General features: G+C 32.3%; 1 long non-coding RNA gene across 3 annotated transcripts in view; it reads left to right on the top strand.

Annotated features, from left to right (window-relative positions):
• LOC128250119 (uncharacterized) overlaps nucleotides 1-16,120 on the top strand; it is a 68,466-nt gene extending 52,346 nt beyond the window's left edge. The window contains exons 3-4 of one of the 3 annotated variants that reach the window (XR_016245184.1): nucleotides 398-540; nucleotides 15,518-16,120. This is a non-coding gene — a long non-coding RNA (uncharacterized LOC128250119). Of the gene's footprint in view, nucleotides 1-397; nucleotides 674-961; nucleotides 1,257-15,517 lie in introns of those variants that run through there. The other 2 variants (XR_016245182.1, XR_016245183.1) reach the window with 2 other exon arrangements.
• The last annotated feature ends 5,995 nt before the right edge of the window (nucleotides 16,121-22,115 follow it).

The raw sequence follows: 22,115 nt of genomic DNA, 5'->3' as shown, positions 1-22,115 counted from the left end.
TATGTATAGTAATACCCTTAATATAAACAGATATATTTAAGGGAAATAATTAGTAATTTTTCCCTTATGAGGCTTTTCACGCTGACTACTTGACACATTTTTATAAAGATTTTATCCTATTTTTAAATTGCATGCCTATACACACACATATATATATACATACATACATATATATATATATATATATATATATATATATATACATTATTTTCATCATTTACATTTGACGCTATTTGTCCTCATTGTATTTCTTGTTAACACAACGTTTCGGCTGATATATCCTCCAGCCATCATCATGTGTCTTGAAGAAATTTCGAACTGAGTTTTCATTCCTAAAGTATTTTTCGATGTTATTATTATTATTATTATTATTATTATTATTATTATTATTATTCAGGTCACTGCCTGGAATCGAACTCGGAATATTGGGGTTAGTAGCCCGCGCTCTTAACCACAACGCCATTTGATGAAGAGTGGAGGGTATATCAGCCGAAACGTTGTGTTAACAACAAACAAGATGAGAACAAATATCCGCCAAATGTAAATAATTCCTCATCTCTTAAATATAGAACTGTATTATATTACATATATATATATATATATATACTATATAACATTGCACCCCATCGTTTACAACGATGAGGCCTGCCCGTGATATTCAAGTGCAAGTGGCTGAGTGCTCTCCACCATATATATATATATATATATATATATATATATATATATATATATATATATATAAATGTAATAAACATATATTATTTGGGAAATATAGTTTTTATCTATCTAACCACGCTGTCATCTGTTGCCCGGTGTTTTTCAATCTATATTGCCATTCCATGCATGAAAATGAAGCCATATAAATTTCTGTTATATTTTTGAAATGCATATTAACTCTCATAATAAAAAAAAATTACTTATTTTCACACACACCCACATTTATATATCTATATGCAAACAGAGAAAATCATACACGAATAGATTGGATAAGAATTTAGGCAAAAGACCAATAATTTCGGGGAAGAAGATGAGTCGATCACATCGGCACAAGTGCTCAACTAGTACTTATTTTATCGACCACAAAAGGATGAAAGGAAATCGACATCAGTGGAATTTCAATTCAGATCGTAAAGATGGACGAAATACCGCCAAGCATTTTGCCCGGCGTGCTAACGATTCTGCCAGCTCACCGCCTTCATACACGTCTAAATTAAAAGTAATTTAATTATAGTTGGTAATAAAACTGTATTTTACTATATGCATCGTTATATTTTATTTTGCGATGTCGGTTTTCTATTATGTTTCAATTTTCCTCCTCCAGAATACATTTATTTCTATTTTAATTTGTCACTTGAAAATGACACTAGCAACCGTAAGAACCGCAAATGATAAATAATATTACTAATATTTATTATGTTAATTATATTATCATTTTCCTTCTAACTGTTGTTGTTGTTGTTATTATAATAATAATAATTATTATTATTATCATTATTACTATCAGCTTAATTAGTATTATCATCATAATTATTATTCTCTGTTTTAATTATTATATGAATAAGCATGAAATTACACAAGCCTGACATGTCCATATTTTCTTTTCGAAAATGTTAGCAATTCAAACCAAACCGATATTTCATGTTATTTATTTATTACTTTTATTTTTGATTCGAAATTTCTACAATTTGCGTCAGGCAGCACTTTGGCTTCCGTTTTCATATTTTGGTTTGCTTTCTTCTTTTGCATGGCATGCAGAAGTTACTTTCTTGTTGATGTTAGAATTTAGTTGAATTATTAATTAATGATAAAAGTATAATTAATTAAATAAATGATTATATTAATTATATTAACCAAACATGGCTTTCAAAAGATATTGATTTTTGCTTTTGATATATTGAAATGGAGTACACAATGAATATAACATCAACAACAACAACAGCAATAACAACAATTACAACATCAGGGACAAGGAATGTCGCAACAATGGTTTCTTAAAAAAAACACCAGCCCATCGATTTTTGAAACGAAAATATAAAATCCCTTAAAACCGCTACATCTTATTACCGGTATCGATTTTAGTTAAACAGTTGTGATGAAGTGCATAGACGAGTCAATGGAAATACAGTGCTTAAGCTGGGCCTTATGGATCTAATGTGTGTGTAAACTCATAAATTTTTATCTCAACATGTCAGAAGTTTTCGTAAATATGCAAGAAATCCAGTGGACAACATTATCACTTTTTTTTTTTATTAACAATGCAGGCATGAATCTCGTTTTCTTCAGCATTACCTTTCATCATTCTAGGATCATGGTAATATATAGCAGTCTATTTCGTTGCAAGCTTTCTGGAGATATTTGGCTTGAAGGTAATTTCGAGAACTTGAAAAGGGCCATGAAGATTATATTTCCTCCATAGGCTAGATCATTTAAAAAAGGGCTTTTGTTCTTATGTTCAAATTCCTATGTTCGAAGACGTGATAACATGGTGGTTTCATTGTTTATTGTATTTAGTTCCGTCCCTCTATACTTTATCTCGACTCTCCTGCTTTTAGCGTTCCACTTTCTCGTTTCTGAGCTTTGAATATAAGTAGCAGTAACATATTTGTAATTCGATCCATTCATTAATACGCTTCCATATAAATTTATGATCAGCGTAGCGTTGTGTGTCTATATGGGACGGAAATTGTTTCGCAACTATGAAGATACGGGTTCGGTTTCGTTCCTGCTCTGTGGGAATGTTTCAATACTCTCTCTCTCTCTCTCACCACACACTCTCTGTGCATAAACATACATAGGTATACACACACACGCACACAAACATACTGTGTGTGTATACATACATACATACATACATACATACATGCATACATACGTATGCATACAACCATACATACATACATACATACATACATACATACATACGTACATACATACATACATACATACATATGCATACATAAATACACATACATTTATATATATCAGCTGCTCTTCATATTCGAGTGTCTGATGAAGCTATCAGGTGTTATTCAGGACTCATCTATGAGTCCTCTACTTCTTATAGCACAAACAACTGTCAGCTAATACAGTTCATAAGATAATACTTTGTTCCTTTGTCGTTTCATGGCCTTGTATGTTTTTTTTGTTGAGAGAGAGAATGTTTATGTATATATATGTATATATATATATATATATATATATATATATATATATATATATATATATATATATATATAATTATATGTATTTCTTCTATCTTAATGAATAAAAATTCTTCTGATAGAATAAATGGGTTAATAGAAACCAATGTAGCAAAGAACACAAAATAGCTGTGGTTAGCTCCTGTTTTTAAGGTAGGAACTCCTTGAATCGGTCATAATGTCTTACGTTTAAGATGATTCCCATGCTTTCCCTGATGAGAAGGTTACAATTTTAATATCAAAGATCCCTATGGATCACACAGGTTGTAATCCTTTGAAACATATGTAGGAATAAAGTATGCAATTATAACATGCGTTTTCTCCAATGCTTAAATTCTTATATATATATATATATATATATATATATATATATATATATATATGTGTGTGTGTGTGTGTGTGTTATAAATACAATTATAAATACGAGCAAAAAATATTTGCATTTGTATTATTAGTTACCCCCGAATTGGTTCCGATTTCTGTATTAATCCAAAAAGGAATATTCCTTCATCAGCGAGGAACACAAAAAAGAAAGTAAATAAGATACTTTGACATACCCACGGAAAAGTAGATGCGAAATCGCGTATACATTTAAGTACCCCAAATACATCCAAATCGAAATTCCGTAGCAAGCCTATAATCATATGTGCATACTTATAAACATTGTCAATATCGCATACTTAATGTATGTGAGTTGAAAAGCCAGAAGCTGAGGATTTTCGTCTGAGAAAATCTTTACATACTTCTTTACACACTTACTGTGTTAAAAAAGACAGTATAGACACTGCAATATGGAAATAATAATAATAATAATAATAATAATAATAATAATAATAATAATAATAATAATAATAATAATAATAATAATAATAATAATAATAATAATCCCTAAAGCAAGATAAAATAACAAAGATTTCCAATTGTTGACTTGTCTTTCAGTAGATCATATTTAAAGATCAGTGGATTCAGTCCCACTGCGTGGCACCTTGGAGAAGTGTCTTTTACTATAGCCTCGGGCCGACCAAAGCCTTGTGAATGGATTTGGTAGACGGAAACTGAAAGAAGCCCGTCGTATATAAACATATATATATATATATATGTATATATATATATATATATATATATATATATATATATATATATATATATATATATATATATATATATATATATATATATATATATATATGTATATATATATATATATATATATATATATACATATATATACATACATATATATATATATATATGTGTGTGTGTGTGTATGTATATGTATGTGTCTGTATATGTTTGTGTGTCTGTGTTTGTCCCCCCAACTTCACTTGACAACAGATGTTGGTGTGTTTACGTCCCCGTAACTTAGCGGTTCAGCAAAAAGAGACAGATAGAATAAGTACTAGGCTTACAAACAATAAGTCCTGTGGTCGATTTGCTCGACTAAATGCGGTGCCCCAGCATGGCCGCAGTCAAATGACTGAAACAAGTAAAAGAGTAAGAGAGTATGGAGAAGCATTGAACTTGGTTCCACTCGACGCTTTGAAATAACTAGGCACGTACACAAATAACGCCGGGAGTAACATTTTCTGTCAACATTCCAGTGGTAAGAAAATTAAGTACTACCACTAAGTATGGGAATAAATCTAATATTGCTGTGAAGCATCCTAAATGTTGCTAGATTTACAAAATTAAAAACAAAGACGTTTGATCATTGCAAAGCAAATATACAATATAATGGTCGATATTTTAGTTTCGTTACAGATGTTGCTGCTGTTATTGACTTTGTTCACAAACATTGATGATTACATTATAATCAGTTCCAATTATCACTGGGTTTCAAAATTAACACATCTGCAGCATTTCCGGGCAGATTTGTCAAATAGTACTATTGGAGGATATGAATATTTTTTCCGGTCAAATCTGTGGAATGGAGAAGAAAATTCGAGTGTTAATAATTATTTGGCGTCTTTAATAATTTCAAACATTATTTTTATTAAATAACTATCTCCTTTTACAAACAATCACGATCACCTTGAACCATCATCATTACTTCGAACCAGTCGCTTGATTTGTTTGAAATAACATCACGCTTATCGTTCTCAAATCTCAAACTGCTCCCTGATACGCAAGAATGACAGGTTGGTTAATGTAGTTTTAGGTATAATATGCTTGACGAGAAGACAATGTAAGATTTATAACTAGAAAAGGTTAATATCATGGGCCTACTTGCCCAAAGATAACCTGAACGTAATTATTCTATTCGCAAAATGCAGCAGGCATAGTCGTCTAGTCACCCTTTGCTCTCCAAAAACGGGCAGGCCTAATGAGTAATGTTGTCGTAGATACTGGTAAATACTTGGATGATTGATATATGCATTGGTGTTGTTTTCTGCAGTTGCTGTTGTTGATAATAGTGATAAGAATGAGAAGGTGTAGTTGGTGTTATTTTATTGTTCTTCTACTTGTAAGTATTGATCGATCATACAATTGATGAATGTTTTACTATTACTGACCATTCTGATAAAAGTTATCAATATTTTATTCATGATGATGGTGATGATTCTGCTGATGATGATGTTGATGCCAACGACGATAACGATAATAAAAATGATACTAGTCGTGGTCGTTTTGAAGATGATCTTGATGGTGATGTTTGCCACCCCCACGGAGATTATATCAAGGATATTGCGATGATGTCAACTCTGAGTTCCAATCAGCAGATCCCTTGCTTGTCCTATCCATGAATTGCACACAAAAATATCTGATAAAAAATATCATTTCCATTTCGCTTTTCAATCAATCTTTATGACAAATGAAACTTACTCAGAAATGAATTTGATGTCGATGACAACAATGATAATGTTGGTGATGAATGTGATCGACACGAAGTTTATTTGTGGTAATGATTTTAGCCATGAGGTTGATAGAATATGGAGCGTGAAAGCATAGTATTAACGATGGTTATGTTTAAACATCGTTCTTCCTCGAGGAAATATATTTCTTAAGCATTTTCAGAATATAAAACATCATTCACCTTGAACAGTCACCCTGTGTTAACAACGTACATATTTTAAAATTTATTCTAACATTATTAATACTGACAACATTTCTGTTGTTATTGTGTTTGTTGTGACTTTTGTTATTGCTTTTATTGTTCCCGATATTTTGGCTCATACGTTCTGCTGTCATTACTATATTGTTGTCGATATTTCATTTTTGGGGAGTGTTGCTTCGTAATGTTTTTGTAAATGTTGTTGGTCGTTGATGTTTTGTAAGGCGTAATAAATAAATTGATGCATATATTTCTCGGTGAATTTCACTAAATACTCACTCAAGTGAGGCATATATTTGATACAAATAGGATTTTAATTCAAAACATCAAGCGGATTGTAGAAAAAGAAGTACAACAACAATAACGGCGACAATAAAGTCACAAATAATACCAATAATAATAATAATAATAATAATAATAATAATAATAATAACGGAACTATGAGCATACAAATATAATAGGAACTACAAAAATAACTAAAACACAAATTTGCAATTGATTATAGACACACACACACAAACGCGTGCGCAGTAGAGCGCATGCGTACTTAGATAGAAATATTCACTTATAAACACACATATATAAACAGGCACATAGAATGATGCTTCTTTATAGATGAACCCATGAAGCAAAAGCTATAACAATAACTGTCACCAAACGTCGGCAATTTGTAATTTCTAAGAGCAATAAATTGCAATATATTGTAATACAACCTACTTTCTTATCTAACTATCAAATAACGATTAAAATTTAAACTGCAGAAAACAAAATTAATAAAAATATACACAGCAACAACAAAAAGGAAATGAAATAATAAACATAATACGCGAACTTTTTATATTTTCGAATAACGTTAAATGGTTTTCCTTGTTCACTTCGCGAGTGATATAGTATCTTTCTAAGTAGGAAGATTAAAAATACATAAGAGATTAAAATTATATCAACTAACGTGAATTTATGATGTTATCCGAAAAAAACAAAAAAAAAAAAACTAAGAAAATAAATAGATGAGTTATTTCTCGGATAGTCTTCTAGTAAATTACATATTTGATGTTCTAGTAAATTTTAAGAGGTGTAATTTATTTCTCTTCTTGTGTTTTATTTTGGTATTTTGTTCTTTATAAATTCTTCCGCGTTAGCTTATATTTAACTAACAGCAACAAACATGCCTTTATGCGTTCGTTCCATCTCCAAGAAATAGCAACCATATTTCTCTAAAATCATACCCTTCGACTTATGAAATGAATGGTATATGATCTTATATAATTTAAGATATATTATAGATATGAAAAGACATCCTTGGAAGACATTTAAGCTTGGTCACGTTCAGTCAGGAGTGGCGTAAGATAGCCTATAGTTATGCTGAGGTATACATTCTGTTGTCTTTGAGGTTACATTTATACTATAGCATTGTCTGTTAGTCTTCCTCTGTTTTGAAGTAAATCGCCCAGCATTGTGTTTCTTTTATTGGGTTCTGGAATCTCTAGTGAATGGACTGTGATCATATGAAGTCACTGCTCTCATAAATTCCCATTATTGGACAGAAAATATTTTGTGACATACACTTCAAGAAATTCAGTCATTGAAAGCAACCATGATAACGTTGCTGATGTCAATGCCTTCTGTAAGAGATCTGCAGTCCTGCCGATGCTCAAATCTGTCATGAAAAGTTTAATTCTGAGAATAACTATGGCGTTGGATATTATTTTTATAAATTACCGTCATACAATTACACCCATGATTTGTGATCACTTCCAATGTTTGCATTAACTTGACTGATGCCAAGCAGTGACTCATTGTTATCAGGGACTTCAGCTGATAATAAGAGTAATGCATTCTATCAATCTCATTATGATGAAGGGTAAAGACGATATAATTGCCCTCACGTATGACGGACACTGAATGACTGAAAGAAATTTTTTGCAACTGATAAAATTATATTGAGATTTTTACCTAGCTTCTTTCTTTCTTTTTACTTCTCTCTCTGTAAGCAAGCCTAGAAATTCATCACACGCCCATACTTTCAAACACATACATATACATGCATAATTACATACATACATACATGCATACATATATATATATATATATATATATATATATATATATATATATATATATATATATATATATATATATATGTATATATATATATATATGTATATATATATATATATATATATATATATATATATATATATATATATATATATATATATATATATATATATATATATATATATATATATATGCGAGTGAAAATAAATAAAAAAGAAGGTGGTTTTTTTGTATGATTGTGTATAGAGGAATATATTATTTTGTTTAAAAGAGTTCCAACACTGTCTGTTTTTTATGTTTTATTTATATTCCTGCAGAACCAATGTGGGGTATAGAATATGGAATATACAATATATAAAATAAAATAAAATAAAATAAAATAAAATAAAATAAAAATGGATGGCACCATGGAAGAAAGTATTGAATGTAGATGAAATATTGAGTGTTCAATATATATATATATATATATATATATATATATATATATATATATATATATATATATATATATATATATATATATATATATATATATATGTATATATATATGTATATATATATTCTTTTCATTTCTTTTATGAATTTGTCCCCTACCGCATTTCGTTTTATGTCTTCTAGGGTTACCAGTAATTTACGTACCGATTCCACATCATGTTTTTTTAGTTTTCCTTCTGATCTTATAGGTGCGATTACCGTATCTTCGAATGGCTGGCAGAGTTTCGGTATTAGTCTGGACAAACCACCCACATGCCCTACTTTCTTTTCGCTGTGTGTATTGGTATTCCTTTTTTAGAACCGTATATTGACAGTAGTAGGCGATGATCTCTTTGTAGACAGAAACCTCTTCCATGAATAAATTTATTGAATTTTGTTCACATCGCATTTAATTGCTAACGCTTCCTTTTCTATCTGACTATAGTTCCTCTCAGCTGATAATAACGATCGGGACGCACAGGCTATAGCTTTTTTACTCCCATTGTCATATTTGTGCAGAAGCATGGCTCGTACACCGTCACCATTCGATTCTGTAGCCAATGTAATATCCAATTTTAGATCAAAATGTGTTAACGATAAGTCAGGCATTAAGATAGTTTTTAATTTGTCACATACCTTCTGGCACTTATCAATCCAGCACCATTTTGCCTTTTGTTTTAACAAATCATTTATCGGGGCCCTTACATTATGTATATTGTGAATGTAAACTTAATAGTAATTTACTAAACCCAAGAATGCTTGTAGCATATTCACATTATTCGGCGTGGGAATATCTTGTATCGTAGTTGCTCTATATGGATCCCGTTTCCGCCCGTTTTTTTTCCTATTATCTGACCCAAGTATTTGATTTTCTCAGAAAGAACTCGCATTTTCCTTCCGTTAACTTGAAACCTTATTCTCTAATCTTTTCGAATGGTCTTTTAACGTGTTCTACATGTTGTTCAAGTAAATCGCATTTTATTAGGATATCGTTTAAATAGGCCATAGCAAGATCACAGTCTTGCTGAAATACGGAAGAAGTCACTTTTACACCGACGGGAAGCCGCTTAAATTTAAATAAGCCATGGTGTGTATTGGTGGTTAATAAGTGTGATCATTCTTCTACTTGAATTTGTAGACATGCCTCCAACATGCCAAATTTTGAGAAGAATTTCTCTCCATTTGATTTTGCGAAAACTTCTCCAGGACAGCAATCTTTCAACCCCGTTGCAAAATCTGCAAAAATTCTTAACTCATTATTTTTTCTTTTTAACGTAGACCGTAAGTGCTGCTCAGTCCGAGTGGTATGTCTTCTCGATTATTCGTAGGCTTTCAAGTCTTTCATGTTCCTTGTCTACCTGTTCTATAGTCTCGAACGCTACATTCCATTTTGGCTTAAATACAGGTGTTGCTCTGTGTTTTACTACACTTTTTGACCTTGTTTTAGTGCAGCAACCCAGCTCATATGCGAAAACGTCTGGAAATATATTTTTTTAATGTTTCGTTTCAGACCCTCAGCCGCATTCAAACCTTCCACAGAACCGACTATATTCCCACACAAAACACTTATGTCTGTGATTTTAAGTATAAAAATATGATATAAAATAATATATGTTCGAAAATAAGTTGGTATATAATTTTACAGTATATAATTTTACATAAATACATGTATACATACATACTTACATCTATACCTACATATGTACGCACATACATACTTACAGTCATATTCAACGTCTTCTTATGTATTCGAATTTGGAAAACTTTTTACTACTGAAACAATCGCAGTATAACATTCTCTTAATGCAGAACATGTATCAAAACATAAATGACTACATATGCGTTTCTACGTCTTTACGCTTCAGCCTTTCCCTATGACTGGATTGGTCGGTAAAATCTGTCATATATCATAGTGTAGTGAGCTTAGAATTTTACGAGCTGTACATAACCTCGATACAGTGCCTTAATTTTTTTTAAATATTTCAAAAAAATTATATTGCACGTATTGTATCTCTATCAAACTGAATAAGTTCTATTATTTTCCAAGAGAAATTCATTTCTGTATTTATACTTAGCTTAAAGAATCAAAAATTATATTGTGTTTTGGAATAACATGCATAGTGTGTCTTTCTCTTGAGTATCACATTATCATATGGACACATTCCCCTTTTCCAGGACTGGATTATTCAATAATTTTAGAGGGGTTTTGGCTGCCATTTCCCGCAAGTTATTGAGTCGTAGGTAAAGTGAGCCAGCGAAGGACACAATATGTTAAATTCAGGGGAATGCATGACTCGAATCGTCTGCTGTTTGACGCAATGTCGACTTAGTGAGCTACAAATAACAGACGAAATTGAATACCAGTTGCAAAGTAAGTAACAATATTGACGCCACCTTCACTTATCTGTAAATAAGTGTACGTAGTTCAAATTCAGATATTATGTACGATGTCAGACAAAACACATTTTATGTGGGCCAAAGATCAAACGAATACAAACGATTTGCAGATGTTATTGTAAAGGAATATTTGAAATTAGTAATCGGAAAATTTATAATAAGATTATGGGTTTCGTTTTAAAATGCATGCACAATCCGAGTCTCGGAACGTGTCTCAAATCTTCTCATGGCGTTCTTAATTATGTAAATATATCGTGAAAACACCTGGGTTCACACGGTGTTGATAACAAATTGTAAATAATTATGTAAATGGAACTGAATAGCATAAGACTACACACACACATACGCACACACACACGCGCACATACACACACACACACATATACTACATACATATATATACATTCATATACATTCATACACATACATAAACAGATAGACACACACGCGTAAAGCGAGTACATGAATACATATGTATGCAAACACCCATATCTAAACTCTAAAATAGAATAGATGTCACAGAATCCAACAAAAGAGAAAGTTAAACGTTATAAGATTGTTTTCTCTCATTATAGTGATATCCCTTTGAAATGATGTTATAACAATTGCTAACTACTACTACTACTACTACTACTACTACTACTACTACTACTACTACTACTACTACTACTACTACTACTACTACTACTACTGCTACAACTACTACTACTACAACCACCACCACTACTACTACTGCTGCTGCTGCTACTACTACTACTACTACTACTACTACTACTACTACTGCTACAACTACTACTACTACTACTACTACAACCACCACCACTACTACTGCTGCTGCTGCTGCTGCCACTACTACTACTACTACTACTACTACTACTACTACTACTACTACTACTACTACTACTACTACTACTACTACTACTGAGCAGCAGCTTAAGTTTAGCAGTACTAGTAAGTGTAGTTTTATTAGTCGTAGCACAGATTCTATCTTATATATATATAAGAGAGAGTTTCTATTGTGTGAACGTATGTTGTCGTTTTTGAAGCGTGGGGTATCAAAAGATTCAGTAAGCTTTTGGCTACCAATTGAAGTATAGTTTCATTCACTTATTTGCATCACAAAAATTTACGATTATCATTTTTCTTTTAGTCACCTATCGTGAGCGACATGTTTTCCACCACGACTACAACGACGATAACGTCACATTTTCTATATGTTCGCGCGTTCGTTAGCTACGTTACGCCGATGACTTATATATGAGTAATGGTGTTTGTGTCTGTCAGTACATAAATTTTTGTGACGACTGACACACACACACATCTAAAGACGGACACACACAGGGACAGAGATAGGCTTGAGGTGTGAGTTAATGTTTGTCTGTGTGTGTGTGTTTCAGTATATGCATGTGACTTTACTTGAAAGAGTGAAACGCGCTGATATTGAAAGTTACAACGACTAGGCTTCATTAAAAAGTGAAAAGAATTTTACACTTTCAATTTCAACCAAAATTACAGTGTTCGATTACGAGACTGACAATGTGAGAATAATGAAAGTAATGTTTCTCCGAAATAGTCACATCTGTATTATAATAAACTAAGTTCCTGCGGTGATCTTTCGTTTTGACTTGCAGAGCTGTCATCTGCCTTCGTTAATTTCCGTAAAAAACTTTTATTTATTCACTTTTGTTTTAAAGTGAAAGAGAGGAAGGGAGAAAGAGAGAGAGAGGAAGAGAATGACTGAAGGTGTGTGTTGTCATGTATACGCACATACATCAATACATATGTATACATCAATACATATGCATACATCTCTTTTGTATGTACAAGTGCATGTGTGTGTGAGAGAGAGAGAATGTGTGTGAACGTGTGTTTTGTCACGTATGCGTAAGTGGCACTCACTCACTCTCTCTCAAACACACACATCCATTTCATATATACTTTCATACATTTTTCACTTTCTCCGTTCTCTTTAAAATATAAGTAAATAGATTTAAAAAAATACGGAAATTAACGACCAACACAGCTGATCCGGATGACAGTTCGTTGACAACTTTGAGAGTTATAACGAAACATAGTCGCTGCTTATTATCTATCTACTAATTAAACTATGTTTTTCACTCATCAATTCTTTTTACAACTAAAATAACCTCGGAAACTACGTGAGTCGCTAAATTTTGAGGTCATTTCCCGACAATATTTCAATTTGTTTCTAATGTTTCATGTATGCGTAGAATTCTACTCGAATGAAGAGTTATAAAAATGAACACATAAATGTATTAAAATAAGCCACAACTCCCCCAAAAAGTTGCGTTAAAAGGAATCCATTTATCTATATGTTATGTTGAAATACAGTCACTCTTTCTCTCTCTCCCTCTCACGCACAAAAAAGATGTATGCATATGCATTTATGGTCGAGGCTAAAGAATACGCACAGCCTGTGTTTAGGTTGAGGATTACGCTGAAAACAAGTGGTGTACGTATTCATTGTCTCCACCTATTTATGTACGTGTATATGAAAGATAATGTGTGTGAGTAAGAGAGAAAAAGGGAGAGAGAGAGAGAGAGAGAGAGAGAGAGAGAGCGAATGAGTGACACACATACATGCAAAGAAAATTTATACATCACAACACACACCTTCACTAACTCACTCACTCACTCACTCACTCACTCTCTCTCTCACGCACACACGTCCATTTCATATACACGTACATCTTTCACTTTCTCCTCTCACTTCAAAGCAAATGTCACTTTTTCACTTTATCCTCTCTTTTAATTTCTGCTCTCTTCAAAGCATAAGGAAATAAAAAGAATTTTATAGAAAGTAACGAATGATGATATGAACCCATATATGTCGAGTTGACAAATTTGCTTCTTCAAATGAAAGAACGCCATAAAATAATTTCCTTTCAGACACTCACACACACGCACACAGGCTATTTTGCAATTTGTGTTTGTGATGAGCGTATTTAAAATCCTGATCTTCGATACAAAATTAAAAGAAAGTTTTCCCAGAAATAATGTCCTCTACCTCCACTTTCTAGCATGTTCGAGGTTACACTTCCGCTCCCTCGCCTTATTTGTTTCCTATATTTCTTCTTATTCGTATGTTTACGATATAGTCTATTAGGATTTCACCCACACAACACGTTCTCAATATTTTAATTTTCTCCTTCTCCACACCAAATTCATTTTTTATTTTTTCGAATATTTTTTTCTTGGTAATCCATGGACAAAAAACAGAGAATACGAATCTTTCAAAATGTTACCCGTCACCTCAACCGTTCCAAAAAGCTACACACTTCCAATGTCTCACTTTTAGCTTTTTAGAAAGCGGGGAAGTTTCTTCAGAAATAATGTCATTTACCTGTTGTTTCTAGCATGTCAGGTTTTCTGGTGGTGGTCTGGTGTTTTTTAAGTTTGCTATTTCTGTAGAATTCTACGCATGCAGAAAACGTCAAACAAAAGTGAAAGCAAGTAGGTGATGGGTGGGCGAGGTGGGGGAAAGGGCATTGAGTGTTTCTTTAAAAAAAGATTAAACAAAAAAATATATGTATTTCCCTGATTCGTAATCTCTGTATTTTTCTACGTAGATAACAAAAAAAAAAAAAGAATATCCTAAAAGTTACAAATTAAGAAATTGCACTGACGATGGAGGGAAACTAAAATTTTGAAAACGTGATTTCCGGACAAGATCTTTTTAAACCCTTTTATACGCTGAAACACTATATAGTTTGTGATCCTTCTTAAGAAAAGAAAGCATGCATTGTCATGCAAACCCATGCAAATTGTACCCTCCCCTTCACTTTTAAACAAACAATAACTTCCATTATGTTACTAACTATATATCAGTGGTGCTGATTCTGCCCATAAGAAAGGAACAAATAATACAATACGCCTGTAGGTCATAACACCGGGGCAACGCCGGGATGCATTGCTAGTTTAGTTCTAAGTCTTCTCTGATATAGATAACAGAGGATCAAAGCTTTTCTAAACATCATTAACTCATCCTTTCTTCAGACGTCTACCTCTACATAATCTGATGTATTGTATTGTTTCTTCAGAGAGAAATACTCAAATATCTCGAGAGAGGTATTTTCAAATAGTCAGTTAGTCTATTAACCTCAAGGCCTTCCCACGTTTGTCTGTCGCATCATTGAGAGAAGTAGTAGTTGTAGTAGTAGTAGCAGTAGTAGTGGAAACAGCAGCATCAACGACTGTTGTCGCTGTTCCTTTTGTAATAAAAGTCTCTTAAATGTCTTCACAAATTTAAAACAATTTCCACATAGGATAGTCGAATTTTCCTCAATTATAAGTGATTATCATTTATTTTCAATAGAGAAAAAAGATATCGCTGGAACAAAGTACTGGTTATTTTTCGTTGACATATCCTTTGATGACCGAGACAACCTAGAACTAATAGACCCCTGTACAATAATAATAAATGTATAAGCAGCAAAAGCAAGAAGAAGAATACAGATAAAACCAGTAAGAGTTGTTCAGATAATTCTTATGTGTGTGTGTTGTAAATCATATTATTCATCTCGTCTTCATTTCGAAAGAAAATATTTCAATAACTTGTATTGATATACATTATACAACGGACAATTTTTCCCTGGGTATTTTCGAAATTATTGAAATATCTATCGTAAATAGATAAGGAAATCCATATATCTGTTGAATGATTGAAGTGAATGATGCTCTTTTCAAATTCCTACAATTCAAAAAGAAAAGAAAAGAAACAAACAAAAAAAAGGAAAGAAAATAACTTCCACCAATCGATACATGATTGAACAGGTCATTATTATGTGTGATTTTTTTCTTCTTTTCTGTAAACTAAAACATATATTTGTGTTGTTAAGCATTTTTATCCCTGAAGTCTTTTATTCGTTTTATCAATACGCAAACATACAGAAACAATGCATATATGTAGGACCTTTCATATAAAAATAAATGCCATTTTCTTTAGCCAAGTATTTTGAAACTAATGTTTATGAATATTTATTTGTTTAGTTGCTTCTGTGTCTTTGGACAAAAGAACGTTATTTGAAGAGGAAGAATGCATTCATTAATGCAATACGTTATTCATTCATACATTCATTTCATATATTTTGAAATAAAAATAAAGAAATTGCATATGCATAGAATTACAATATATATATATAAAAAAAGCAGTCGTATTAAGAGTATCAATCAGCATTAATAGTAATATTTTAGCAGAAACAATGACTAAATGTATGGAGGTAATAGTAATGAAAGCAAGTAAAATATATGAAATACCGAAATAAACTAAAATAACCTGAAATATAGAGGCATACAGTAAATGAAGAAAGAAAATATTAGCTAACAGTAGGAATAAGATGGAGACAGCAATACTTCAGAATGAGATGTGAATGCTTATGCGACAGAGGCCATGTCGAAGACAAGTAAGCTAACACAATAATAATAATAATAATAATAATAATAATAATAATAATGATAATAATAATAATAAATGCAAAGGAAAAACTCTACGACGAAGATTATAGGACTTGCGCACACAAAACATCCATTATATGTCACAATAACTCACTGAACGTATATTGCGTTGGATACTGTCAATGTAAAATAAAAATCTTCCCCCAACCAAACGACGAAACATATGGATATTATGCACACTCTATTATACTGAGACATGGCTATGGAGAAAGCATACGTCGTCGTAATAATAGAACTATGAATCTACAAGAATCACAGCAACAGCAACAAAAACGACGATGATGATGATGATAATAATAATAATAATAGTAATAATAATGGTAATGATAACTTTCAAAGCAATGGAGGCGTTGTAATATTATGTAAGGTGTGAGATCGAAATACAGAAGTAAAGAAGAAGTGGATTTGAAGATATAAATATAAAGCATAACGAAATAACAACAAAACAAAAAACAAAATACAAAAAAGGAAGTAAATAACCATTCTTGGCCAAGTTGCATAAAACAGGTGCAGGCATATTCGTTGCTGAAAATAGACGCCAAAATACTTGGTAACAAAAATCATATTTATTCAGGATTCTTGAAATCTTGAACCGAATATAGAAAACCACTCCCAGCATTGAATGAAGGAGGTTTAAGTAGAATGGAAGGAGAATGCTGTTGTTGTAAATGATTCATAATAGTGTTTTAAGAAACACAATGGCGTATTGAGATATGATAAGCAGAAAAAATATGCATGGCATATTATATCCAAGTTACAAACATAGAGATGTATGCTCCAAGACACATATACATACATGTCATTCATATATGCACATTTACGTGCATACATAGTTGCGTTTAGCTACATACATATCGTAATGTATGCCTTATATATGGTAATGTATGCCTTTATATATATATATATATATATATATATATATATATATATATATATATATTGGGTCATCCCATAGATAATGCGGTTTTTTCAATTGCATGAACTAAAAGTCGGAGGGGAACGGGATAAACTACCTGCATCAACTTGCTGTAGAAGAAGGTAGTAATTTTACCATGTACTTATTCTTAGTGCAAGTTTACAAATGTGCAGTTTGATTTTAACAGTTATTTTTTCAAAGCTATAATGGAAATGACAAATTAGCATATTCGGTGTATTTTGCATTATGAGTTCAATAAAGGCAACAACGCAACGGAAAGTGCGATGAATAATAATGCAGTATATTAATGAAGTATACGGGGCTCGGACAGTAAGCATAAGCCAGTGTCAGCGGTGGTTCCAAAAATCTCGAGCTGGAAACTATAGCCTAGAAGACTAGCTAATGGTTTCCTTACAAACTTTCCGAGTCTAATCGCGCGTAGAGAGTTAATGTGTGTTCTTCTTTGCAGACACGTATGACGATTGAACCATTTTCGGAGTGAATAGTGACTGGTGACGAGAAATGAGTTCTCTATAAAAATGTCAAGTGCTGAGACAGTGGGTAAAAGACAGTGGTGGGGACAGGAGGTAACGTAAGGTGCTGTTATATGTCTGGTGGGATATGAAAGGTTCAGTCCACTTTGAATTTTTAAACCTAAACCAAACAATAACAATAGAGATCTACTGCGTGCAGCTTAAGCGGCGTTAGTCAGTGCTAGAATCAAAGTGAGCATCTTTGGTTTGGAGACGAAACGTGTTCTTCCATCAGGACAATGCTCGGCCACATACAGCGAGGATGGCATTCTAAAGGCTGGAGCAGTTTAAATGGGAAACGATGCCCCACTCACAATATTCACCGGACATTGCCCCAACTGATTATCATTTATTCTGCAGTCATGAAAATCATTTGGACGGCGAAATATGAATTCTGTAGACAATATCAGAACAGTACTGAAGAAATATTTTCCGTCACGGACAAGTGAATTTTGGTAAAAGGGCCTTCCAAATCTAGCAGAGAGATGGAAGTGCATTGTAGAAAATGAAGAAGAGTACGTTCTAGATTTAAAAAAAGAACTTTGTTTATCTTAATTTTGAAAAATAAATGAAGTATAAAAACCGTATAATTTATGGGATGACCCAATATATATATATATATATACTTTATTTAAAAGCAGCAGAGATATAACAAAAAAAAACGTTACTCTGAGTTTCACGTTCCCGTTCATCGGACAGAACGGGAACGTGAAACTCAGAGTAACGGTTCTTTTGTTATATTTATGTTGCTTTTAAATAAAGCATATTACTCTACCACTGGTATTTGAGTACTCTTTTTTCCACCTTGTTGCACATTTCATGTGCTTACTCCGGTATATATATATATATATATATATATATATATATATATATATACTTATACGCATAATACATATATATATATATATATATATATATATATATATATATATATATACACATATATATTTACCTTTACATACACACACACAAAATACGTATATATATATATATATATATATATATATATATATATATATATATATACTTATACTAATATGCTAAAATGTCAAATACATGTGTGGTCAAATGCATATATACACAGAAACTTAGATTGCAAACAAATGAACACGCTAATAAACTCATATATGAATGTGTGTGTGTGTGTCTGTGTTTGTGTGTTTGTGTGTGTGTGTGCTTTAGCATATCTATTTTGTATTGAGAGCAGAAAGGTGTTACTTTATTACCTTTCGTAAACATCCTTTTATCCATATCTTCGTATGAGACTCTTGTAGTTCGTCCCGAACTTTAGCTATTTGCAAACGATTTTTAACGTCTCTAAAACGTTATGGGGTCTTCTTCAGGAGAATATTGTCCTAGTGTCTGTTGTCGTCAAGGTCCATATAGGCTTAATGTTAACATTATTAAATTATCCATGACATGATACCCTCAGATGCTTATTTATTACAAGTGTACGTTACCTCTATGATTCTTTTAGTATTATAATGTGTTATGTCATCACCTTCGTATATAATGTAAAATATAGATGTGTTTCACTTTAATACTTTCCTATATATCTTGTTTTAGTTCTGTGGTGTAGAGTATAAGAACATTCTTCTTTGATGTAAGTGTGTATTGAATCAACGGTAGAGAGTTAAACTGTTTTGGCCAAAATAACTCTCGGAATCTGGAAAGTTTGTAGCCTTCTAGCCTACAATCGAACAAAACATACACTTTATTTATAACTATCTAAGCAAATAAACAAACCAGATATCGAATCGGTCAACGAAAAATAGATCTTAACAAATATGTCAAATACTACATCTATGAAAATAGACAAACCAAACAGAAGTTCTATCGAAGGAATGAAATGCATACAACCACCGGAACAGATATCAAAACAGCAAAAAAACATAACTAAAATTGTATCACACGAAAGCATAGATTGACGTTAATAATTTGCTAGAGAGCGATAAAATGAAAACGAATCACAAACCCAGAAACGAGTTCCTCTTTAAGTTCTAAGTTCAAATCCTTCAGAAGTGAAATTTGCATTTTATCCTCGTGGATCGATAAAATGATGGACGAACCCTGTGCTGAGTTTATTGTTATCAACTAAGGTGTCTCCTCAAATTTGCTGGGTTTGTTCCTATATCAGAAAGAGCAACGACAGCTGCTGCTACTACAGCTACTACTGCTACTACTACTACTACTACTACTACTACTACTACTACTACTACTACTACTACTACTACTACTACTACTAACTGGTGAGTCTGCTCAGAACTTTTAGACACTTTCGTATGTAATAGGCTTTAATTATGATCATTATTTCAGAGGAACTATTACTGAACATTTTGGAATGTTTTCCCGGTTCCAGACATATATATATATATATATATAACACAAATAATTATATATATATATATATATAAGAAACGCAGGTGCATGTGTGTCTGTGATTTCTTACAAATGCGGTTTTCTAAAATGATATATTCCTTGCATGGTTTGTGTTTCGTGAAAGATCTGTTCATTGTTGATGTATTTCTGGGAATATACATGTACCTGCGATTGCAAAAGTTTTTGATTTGCAGGAATATGTGTAAATGAAAATGTTTCCTTTTGTCTCAAGTACAAATGTAACGATGCATTTCAAAAATTTTTATGTATTCGTAGGTAATCTCACGTGTGCGTAAACTAGCCTTCAGAAGTTTTGTAAATCATGTGACTGACAAATTTAAGTAATTGTCTTTATTAACAATTTAAGCTGCCAAATGTACTTTACAGAGAGTAATCAACAAAACAAACATTGAAGCAACAGGAGAAACAATATAATATTCTCCATTAGAGTTTATCTGCATTGTGGGCTAGGAGGTATTTTGGAAAAATGGAGTCCTCTGAGGGTCATTTAATGATATATGTATATCTACAAACGCCAGTTTTAGTCACGAGAAACACACACAACAGTTATTCATGTGATGGATACATCTGTTCACTGAGAAGCATTTGAGATTATTGAATTAAATAGAATGGAACACAAACTCATTCTCTCTATCACTAACATACATAGTTCTTGTGTTTAACTTGTATATTTATTTCTTCATTTTGCCATACTTTAAGATCTATTAACTTGAGAAACAATCTTGCAAATGAAGCTGAAATTGAAACTCATGAAGTCTTTCAACTTCACAAAGTTCTTGTCTTGGCCTCTGTTTTACTAAAGTTCTTCTTTGTTTTTACTAGTGCTGTTTTTGTTCTTCGTTTAACAACGTACAACCAAGTGTTTGATTTTATTCCTCCATGCATTCCTCTTCAACTAAAATTTCTCACATGTTCGTACATCAAAATAACTCTAAAAATAAATCTTCTCCAGTAGCGTTGTTACATTAGACTTAAGTTTCCAGACGCAAAAAGTTTCACGTATGCACGAAATAGCACCAACAATCTAACACAACCTCATTTCACGTACATACTCTCTCTCTCACTTCCTCTATCTCCCCAATCTCTCTTTCACACACATACACACGGACACGTAATTCTTCTACATATATTGATTGTTCTTTCCTTCCCGTTTGTGCTACCAAGCAGTAACATCAACGAATGTTAGAACACTTACCCGCATCACCACGAAAATGTGCACTTCAGTGCAGTGAGCTATTTCTTCTGATTTGAGATTTTTCAAGTTTAAAACTCACAATCAAAGGAAAAATCGTAGACATTCGTTAAGTTTTACATTTCTTCTCCTGTAAATATTTTTGAACTTTCATTGTACTGACGTTCAGTAACGTTTTAACTCTATCATACACTGTTTCATTTCAACAATATCTTACACACAATTGCGTGCACACGCACACATACACGCGCGCGCGCGGTTACACATGCACATAAACACACACACACACACACACACAAGCACACATACAAACACACACAGACACACGCACACATATACAAAACACATAAATGTATAATATCAATCGCCTGATGTCTCGTTCGAACTACCACGTGCGAAAGTATTACAATATTTTTCT

Source organism: Octopus bimaculoides, chromosome 19 (assembly GCF_046866305.1).
Source record: "Octopus bimaculoides isolate indiv1 chromosome 19, ASM4686630v1, whole genome shotgun sequence".
NCBI lineage: Eukaryota > Metazoa > Mollusca > Cephalopoda > Octopoda > Octopodidae > Octopus > Octopus bimaculoides.
This window is presented reverse-complemented; position numbering and strand designations above follow the sequence as displayed.